General features: G+C 36.2%; 1 pseudogene; it reads left to right on the top strand.

Annotated features, from left to right (window-relative positions):
• Window positions 1-5,175: 5,175 nt before the first annotated feature.
• LOC147856783 (mRNA cap guanine-N(7) methyltransferase 1 pseudogene) lies at window positions 5,176-6,642 on the top strand (annotated as a pseudogene).
• Window positions 6,643-9,214: the final 2,572 nt, after the last annotated feature.

Raw genomic sequence — 9,214 nt, 5'->3', positions numbered from 1 at the left:
ACCATCAAATTTAGCTGAGAGACTGATTTTGGGCTCCTTAATACTTCCTTGACCTTCGACCCTTTGTTGTTGTAAAATTACAATTGTCAATTCTAATTGTTGCACCTGTCACGTAAACTCTTCTTCTTCTTGTTGTTGCTTCTCCATAGTAACCTTTTGTAGATCCCCAAGAAAACGTTGATTCTCTAATTCGAGAGATGCGAACTTGGATTTAAGATTTTCCATTTCTGCAACAAGGGTGAGATATTCTTCTGAGTTGATGATAGCCATGGTTTCGAGATGTTTATAGAGGAAGATAAGGGGAGAGAGAGAGAGAGAGAGAGAGAGAGAGAGAGAGAGAGAGAGAGAGAGAGAGAGAGAATTCGAATCAAACTGTCAGAACCAAGAGAAAAGATAGAGTGTAAAGAGATCACAACAAGAGAAGAATGAAGTGATAAGAGAAGAATGAATGAAGATGGATACAAGATAGGCGACGAAAGCTTAAGATTGGTGTTGATTCGAATTGGTTTGAGAAAAATTATATGTCTATATTTATAGGTTCCTATAGCCTAGTGATTTCTATAATGTTCTAGACCTAGAATATTCTAAGAAGTTCTAGGATATTCTAGAATGTTCTAGAACATTTACAATAGTCAGTCTATTACAAGAAGTAGCTTTTATTATTTCATATGATCATATGCTATCTTAATGGTTAGGTTCTCGATTATGTATTACAAGGTCTTGGGTTCAAGCCCAAGTGAAGCCATGATGTTTATGTATTCATGACAACTGCTACTCAAAGGACGACAATGGAGAAATGGATAGGCTACGAGGAGGAGGGATCTTTGATCCTGAGAGGTAGGGGAACTCCAGACAGGATCGAAAGCTCTGAATTGCGAGACAATAAGACACCAACACAAAATAACGCAATTCGAGTACTCGCGTATACAGGTCATAAATGGATTGTCGATCCTAATCCGATCAAAGTACAACCCAATTGGCACATATGTACTCATGAAAAAACACATACACATGGCTACATAAGGTCAGTTGGGACCCCTTACAATGCACATGGCGTGATCCTTACGCGGGGCAAGGAAGCAAACCCATCCCTTTCTTCCAATTCACAACGAGATTGGGTCGCCACATTCTAGCTGCTCAAACCCCCAGAGAGCCTGCTGTTGCAAAGGTCTGGCACACATTTCAAGTTCCTCACACAATTATCACCAAGTTTTGGTAGAAAATCTGGAAACAACAACACGTGAGGCGAATTACCATGTTCCAATGGCTATTAATACATAAGTCACTATTGGTGGGAGCATGGCAACGTGGGAACCTTAGCTCTCCTAATTGTGTAGAGTGCCCACATGCAGTAGAATCAATACGACACGCTCTGTGGGACTGCCCAATGTCCAATCGAATATGGTGGGGGGTTGGTTGCTTGTTGCAATTATACCAGGTGCAAGGCTCAATCAAATGGGGAAATAAATGTTGGCTATCATGGCAGACCCCAATTGGCAAATACGAGCATCAGAAGGAGGGGATGACTTTGGTGATAAAAGCACAAGAGGTTTTTTCTCCACCAGTGGCAATGTCCACTCAACTCCTCTTAATGACAAATCTCAAGTTGTGTTGGAATAGGTCAACCCAATAACTCTTTGGATTCTATGGAAACAACGGTGTAGATGGGTCTTCTCCAACCAAACCGCGCATCCAACAAGGTCCTCTCCCTTCTTGAGTTAGTGGGCATCCACGTAAGATGGAACTTTCGTGTCCCTATAGGGATAAAAAAAAGAAGATCAACCCTTACAACTTGCTCTCAAATTTGGAAAACATGGTGACAATGCTCAACTATCGCTTATGTCTTAGGTTCGATTCTCAATCTTGTCACCTCTCCCTCTCTCTCTCTATAATTTATCTCTTTAGTGTCATGTCATAGTAAAATTTTATGTTAGTGTCATGTTTTCTTCATATTCTCGATATACGTTTTATGAGTTTTTGAACGTTTGATTATAATTTATAATGACATATTTTGATTCAATCTCTTGAGTGTATAGTTCATACTCATTTTTTTGTAAAGTTTTAAAGTGAAGAAATTGATACCTTCACTAGTTGCGAGATGAGAACATCGATAAGTGCAAGATGACCTCATCATCAATACTATTATGTCTTTGAATTATTTGGTTTTTATGTTTGTGCTTTCTAATGTTTAGTAGTTAAGTAATTCCTAAGTTTTGAACTTTCAATTGTGTTGACCTTTTATTCAATCAATATATAATATACATAGACCATAGTCAGTTTTTGAAATTCCAATCTTTATTATTTTTTTCCAACTTTGAGATTATTTACCATACATGTTGGATTGAATCATTCTCAAATGCGAATGCACGTATGTTATGTATGGTTCATTCTATGATTATATACATAGAAGATTATGATGAATCAATAACACTCAAAATGTTCACCCATTTAGATTTAGGGTTTAGGTTTAGTGTATACTCTTTCTCATAGTGTTATTCTTTGGGTAGTATATTACTCTCTCTACTTCTAATCAAGGATGTCTTTATGTATGTATTTATGTTAAGGGCATGGCCATAGTTTATCTCGTGGTAAGTTGTACAATAGTATTCTACACATGAGGATAAAGTGTGTGGGTTAATTGAGAGTGTAAAGAAGGGAGGATTACTTTTAATCCTAGGAATTAAGACAACCCATAAGCGCTAAGCGTGAACTTTGTATGGGGGCCTTAGGTCTAACTATAAATACGAGGCCTAGCTACCCTCATTAGACACATTATTCAACTATGTCAAGACTGTGATCCTATGGTGAACAGATTCTTGTAGCGAGTGCGCTAATACTAGGTACGACTCGATGCCATGGCGGTGGATTGGGATGCTGATCAAGGCTCGAGTCCGTCTCGATCCCTTTCACTCAGGGGTGGTTGAGTGGATCAACACTCTTCTTTCTCTTACCTACCTAAAATTTATTTCCTTATTTCATGCTTACATTAAGAATAATCTCTAACAATATCCATGCCACTATTAAAGATGTGAACTCATAACTTAGCACCAAACTATCATGCGTCATAAGTGTGGATGGTCCTCACAACATCAACTATATTTGCATTTTAGAATATCTGTGATGTCCTCACGATTCTCCAACCAATAATTTGTGGGACCTTTGCGTAAAGGCATCACTTTTACATTGTACTTCATTTAGTAATGGCCTCTTACATTATTTTACATTGTTCTTCATTGTGTAATGGCTTCATTATGTAAGGGCAATTCAATATACCCTGCTTATTTTTGTTACAAAAAGAAGGAATATTTGTTTTCCGTCCAATGCATGCCTACTTAAGTATTCTCTTTTGTGAAAATTACAAAATCTTCATTTTCTCGTTTTTTTACTTGTTTGACTTTCAATACAAAATAACAATATCAATTTCTTTTATTTATTTTTACAATAGATAACATTACAATTTTCGAAAGTTCCTTCTTAGTAGATATAAGGGTTTCCTATTATACGGATCTTGTAGATGATTTGTCAAGCACTAAGTTCCCCCCTATCTCTCTTCATTTTTCCGTCTTCGTCAAAAAATTGTAGAGCAAAGATCTTAAGCTTAAACTTACCTTGTTTATTTTGGTGAAAGTGACTTACAACTTTATTAGCACTACCTTTTTTAAGGCTTCAAATCATTGGGTTGTAAAATGTGGTTCCATTGTAAAATTATTAGGTGGAAAGTGCTAGTTAAGGTTTGGAAAGTTCCATTGTGCTAGAAATTCAACATTTACAGTTGTATTCCTGTATCAAATTTATAACAAGATGCCTTTGTTGTTGTTCTAAATTTCGCTTTTTAGAGTATCCTGGAGAAGTATATTTGTTCAAGGCCAACCAAAACTATGAAATAGGGATTCTTCATTCTGCATGATGACAATGGCATACATACAAATTGAATAGGTGGAGAAAATGTAGCACAACATCTGAGCAACTACGTACAACCATATCGACAATTTTTGAAGGACAATAGTGTTTTGTCTACTAATACTGTACATGGGTCATTTTATGGAAAGTGTTGAGTTTTAGGTGTACTCGGTCTTCTTTTTACTTGGACTACATAAAGCAAAGTTAGTAAAACCACAATATCAAATTGCATACATGAGTCATTTCGATAATGACATAATGTTAGAGATTATTAGACTCATCACTTTACGATCGAGCAAACAAACCAATACACGACAAAATCATTACATGGTACAGGACAAAGAGACATACATATCATTGCACACTACCTAATGGCACCGTCTTTTACGTGTGAAAAAGATGGCTAACTAGATTTGTTAAAATAACATTTAAAGTATCACGTTACAAATATGTATTGGAAAAATAGAATTATAAACGTTAACTTTCTCGTGCGGTAGTACTTACAAAACTCACAAGTTTTTGCTAAAAAACAACTTTATGCATTCATTTTCCACAATCAAGTCACAAGAGAACACTAATCAAGTTACAAAACACTTGCAGGAAAACAAAACTTAAAAGATAGTTAGCTAGAATCTATGAAAGAAATTATAATGTTAGGAAATTCATATTGGAAAAACTATATGTATTAAATCTCCTCCACAATCAAATTTATTGGATTTATAATTGAGTTCAATACATTTCTCGGGCTTTCATTCAATGTTTAAAATACAAATGAAATAAGAATGCAATTGAAAGGTTAAGAATTCTATACATTTACCGTATTATTTGTATTGAGAAGTTTGTGATGCCCTACTATGATATATAAAATGGTCTTTTGAATAAGAGAAGTGGTTCTTATTCAAATCGAAAATGTTCATACTCAGGATTTTTTTTCTATCTTACACACATCAACATGGATGGTTCAAGTTGATACTAGGTGGGGTTGTTGGGAAGGGGAACATTATTTACAATGGTTGATGCGTTTTAGATCGATACTAGGTGGGGGCGCTTGTCAAGGTAACATTATTTTTTAAGCTTGATGCGTTATCATTCAATAACGCATCAAAATTTATGTTTGTTAATTAATGTTTAGATGGGTATAAGTGCCTCTATGATGGGTTTTTTTATGAGATTTCGTCTAATATAATAACCAGATTCTAAACACCACCATTCCATGCTTTATTATTCCTTTTGAAAAACTTGTATATAAGGTAAGCTATTCCTATTTTCAATGTCTATGAGTAGTATGTTTGGGAATTTAGAAGTGTGTGTTTGTGTAATGCTTTTTGTGGCAAGAGAGAGCTTGCTAGTTTTAGGATGGGAATACCAAGAGAGTTGGATGAAAATAAGGAAATCAATGAATGCCCATCACACAATAACAAGGGTGTGAGGAGATCTGTACATCAAAAGGCACCAAAAGTCGATCAATTGATCATACAACATTATCAAGGTCGATGTAAGTCACTAGAAGGAGAGGAAGGAACTGCACAAGGTTTAAGTCCTATAGTAAATCTAAAATTGTTACATTCCTCAATCAAAATGTGGTTGATCCATATGTATGCAAAAGTAGGTGATGGTGTTCTCGATTTGGCATGTGGAAAAGGGGGTGATTTGATGAAGTGGAAGAAGGCTGATGTGGGATATTATTTAGGCATTGATATTGTTGAGGGATTGGTCAATGTAGCAAAGAGAAGATATGAGACATTGGGGTGTCCCTTCCTAGCAAGGTTTATATGTGCTGATGGTTTTAGTGAAACACTGGTGCGGGAAAGGCTACGTAATGAACGACCTTTTGATATTTGCAGTTGTCAGTTTGCATTGCATTATTCTTGGTCTACCGAACAAAGGGCACGAGCAACATTGGCCAATGTGGCAACAATGTTGAAACCCGGTGGATTCTTCATTGGCACAATTCTTGATGCTAATAGGATATTAAAGAAATTAAGGGAAACAAGCGCCACATCAGCCGATTCTGACAAGCCAATGGTAAGATTTGGCAACAAGTTATATACTATCACATTTGATAGCGAGAATAAGAATAAAGCTCTATCATTGCCACTTCAAAATTATATTGAAACACACAACTATTTCGGTATTCAATACGAGTTCTACCTTGTTGATGCCATTGATTATTGTCCAGAATGGCTTGTTCCTTTATGCGCTCTTACGAAAATTGCATTAGAGTATAACCTTGAACTTGTGTTCTCCACAAGTTTCCACCACCTCATTCGTCAACACCATGTGGAGTACAACTATCATCGATCAAAAACCAAAATCAGCTCTTTATCCACTTCTACTCCTCTTGATTTTGTTACCCCAGAAGAGTGGGAGTGTGTCTCCCTCTATCTTGCATTTGCATTTAAAAAACGGGCCATGTCTTAAAGCTTTTGTAATGTCTGCATACTCTAAGAGATCAATATAAGGCAATAACTGGTGAGCTCAATGTTGTGTTTCATAAGCAACAACATTTTAGAGAAATGTGGACAAAGGCAGAGGCCTTCACCTCTTTTTTCCGGCCCCCATTATGTAAGGACCTCAATTTTAGGTGTAAATACAATTTCTAAGGTAGTTGTGTGAGGGCTTTTGCTATTCGACATGTTGGTTGATTGGGTATGGTGGTTATATTTTCATGTATGAGTTCTTTGTAGCCTTTGGGCATCTTGCCATTAATACCAAGGTTAATCTTAAAAATAAAAATAAAAACTTTTGTAATGTCATCCCATTTCCCTACATGAAGACTACTTTGTATATATGTAGTTTCAAGAACGAAGAAAATGATAACTTACTCCATAGTGTATGTAGAGTTTTTTTTTTTTTTTCCAAAAAAAACTCCTTCCATTAGTTATAAAGATTTTACAGATGAGATTATTATATACAAATCCCTATAGGGACATGATAGGTCCATCTTATGTGGATGCCCACTGCCTTAAGAAAGGGAGAGGACGACCATTGTTGGATAAAGGACGACCATACCTTAAAAAATTGTCGATATGGTTGTACGTAGTTGCTCAGATGTTGTGCAACATTTTCTCCACCTATTCAATTTGTACGTATGCCATTGTCATCATGCAGAATGAAGAATCCCTATTTCATAGTTTTGGTTGGCCTTGAACAAATATACTTCTCCAGGATACTCTAATAAGCGAAATTTAGAACAACAATAAAGGCATCTTGTTATAAATTTGATATAGGAATACAATTGTAAATGTTGAATTTCTAGCATAATGGAACTTTCCAAACCTTAACTAGCACTTTCCACCTAATAATTTTACAATGGAACCACATTTTACAACCCAATGATTTGAAGCCTTAAAAAAGGTAGTGCTAATAAAGTTGTAAGTCACTTTCACCAAAATAAACAAGGTGAATTTAAGCTTAAGATCTTTGCTCTACAATTTTTTGACGAAGACGGAAAAATGAAGAGAGATGGGGGGGATCTTCGTGCTTGACAAATCATCTACAAGATCCGTATAATAGGAAACCCTTATATCTACTAAGAAGGAACTTTCGAAAATTGTAATGTTATCTATTGTAAAAATAAATAAAAGAAATTGATATTGTTATTTTGCATTGAAAGTCAAACAAGGAAAAAAACGAGAAAATGAAGATTTTGTAGTTTTCACAAAAGAGAATACTTAAGTAGGCATGCATTAGACGGAAAACAAATATTCCTTCTTTTTGTAACAAAAATAAGCAGGGTATATTGAATTGCCCTTACATAATGAAGCCATTACACAATGAAGAACAATGTAAAATAATGTAAGAAGCCATTACAAAATGAAGCACAATGTAAAAGTGATGCCTTTACGCAAAGGTCCTACAAATTATTGCTTGGAGAATCGTGAGGACATCACAGATATTCTAAAATGCAAATATAGTTGATGTTGTGAGGACCATCCACACCTATGACGTATGATAGTTTGATGCTAAGTTATGAGTTCACATCTTTAATAGTGGCGTATTTGCGGTCGAAGTCTCAGGATAGTGGCAGCATGCGGTGTAAATGGGAGAGTTGTGTGGGGGTCCTTACAGGGTTTGAAACTAACTAAGGAAGGCTGGGCGGAACATCTAAATCCACATGGTCATGGTTTTATAGTGCAGGGCGGCAGTGTATTAAAATGTGTTGGAATGGAACCTGGTACAAACTCTGGTTTTTTTGAGGAGATATGGATGTTGGTGGCATGCTTCTCGGTTTGGCACATTTGGACCAGACGATGTTTGTTTGTTTTTCAGCAACGAAAACTCCCAAGCGGTGAGGTTTTGCTAAACATTTGGTTCCATTTGGTATCTTGGCTGCGCAGACAATACAACTCGATTGAAGGGAATTCAGATGTAGCAGAAAGGGCTCGGTCGAAGTTTTTGCTGAAATGGGGTCATTCTCCTATAATGGTAAATTCAGCGTCAGGGCCTAAATGGAACTACCAAGCACCGAGATGGTTGTTTCCGCCATTGACTTCCATGAATGGACATGAGTTGTAAATATGTGGTCACCATGTACAAAGTGTTCGCGGGATACTAATGTTGCAAATAGTAGGGTAGGGATTATGTTGTTTTGATTATGGCTGATCTTTGATGTACTTCTTTTGCTAACTAATGGGAAGTAGTGTTTTTTTTTGGAAAATAAATAAATAAATAAAAATAAATAGTGGCGTGCATATACTTAGAGATTATTCTTAATGTAAGCATGAAATAAGGAAATAAATTTTAGGTAGGTAAGAGAAAGAGAGAGAAAGAAGAGTGTTGATCCACTCAACCACCCCTGAGTGAAAGGGATCGAGACGGACATCCCAATCCACCGCCATGGCATCGAGTCATACCTGGTATTAGCACACTCGCTACAAGAGTCTGTTCACCGTAGGATCACAATCTTGACATAGTCAAATAATGCGTCTAATGAGGGTAGCTAGGTCTCGTATTTATAGTAAGACCTAAGGCCCCCATACAAAGTTCACACTTAGCGCTTATGGGTTGTCTTAATTCCTAGGATTAAAAGTAATCCTCCCTTCTTTAAACTCTCAATTAACCCTCACACTTTATCCTCGTGTGTAGAATACTATTGTACAACTTACCATGAGATAAACTATGGTCATGCCCTTAACATATATGCTACTATCAATATTCACAAATGATAATCTGTCGACAACACAAAGAGAAATAAAAATGGTGTTGCCCTTAAAAGGAAATGCAACTTGTTAATTGTCTCCTATGAATGTATATTATCTCGCTAAAGATCATTGACATAAGTACATACATAAAGACATCCTTGATTAGAAGT

This window comes from Azolla caroliniana, unplaced genomic scaffold (assembly GCF_043228905.1).
Source record: "Azolla caroliniana isolate FFs.n. ecotype wild unplaced genomic scaffold, voAzoCaro1.0.p SCAF_12, whole genome shotgun sequence".
In the NCBI taxonomy this organism is placed as follows: domain Eukaryota; kingdom Viridiplantae; phylum Streptophyta; class Polypodiopsida; order Salviniales; family Salviniaceae; genus Azolla; species Azolla caroliniana.
The sequence above is the reverse complement of the archived record's forward strand: the minus strand, read 5'-3'. Positions and strand labels throughout refer to the sequence as shown.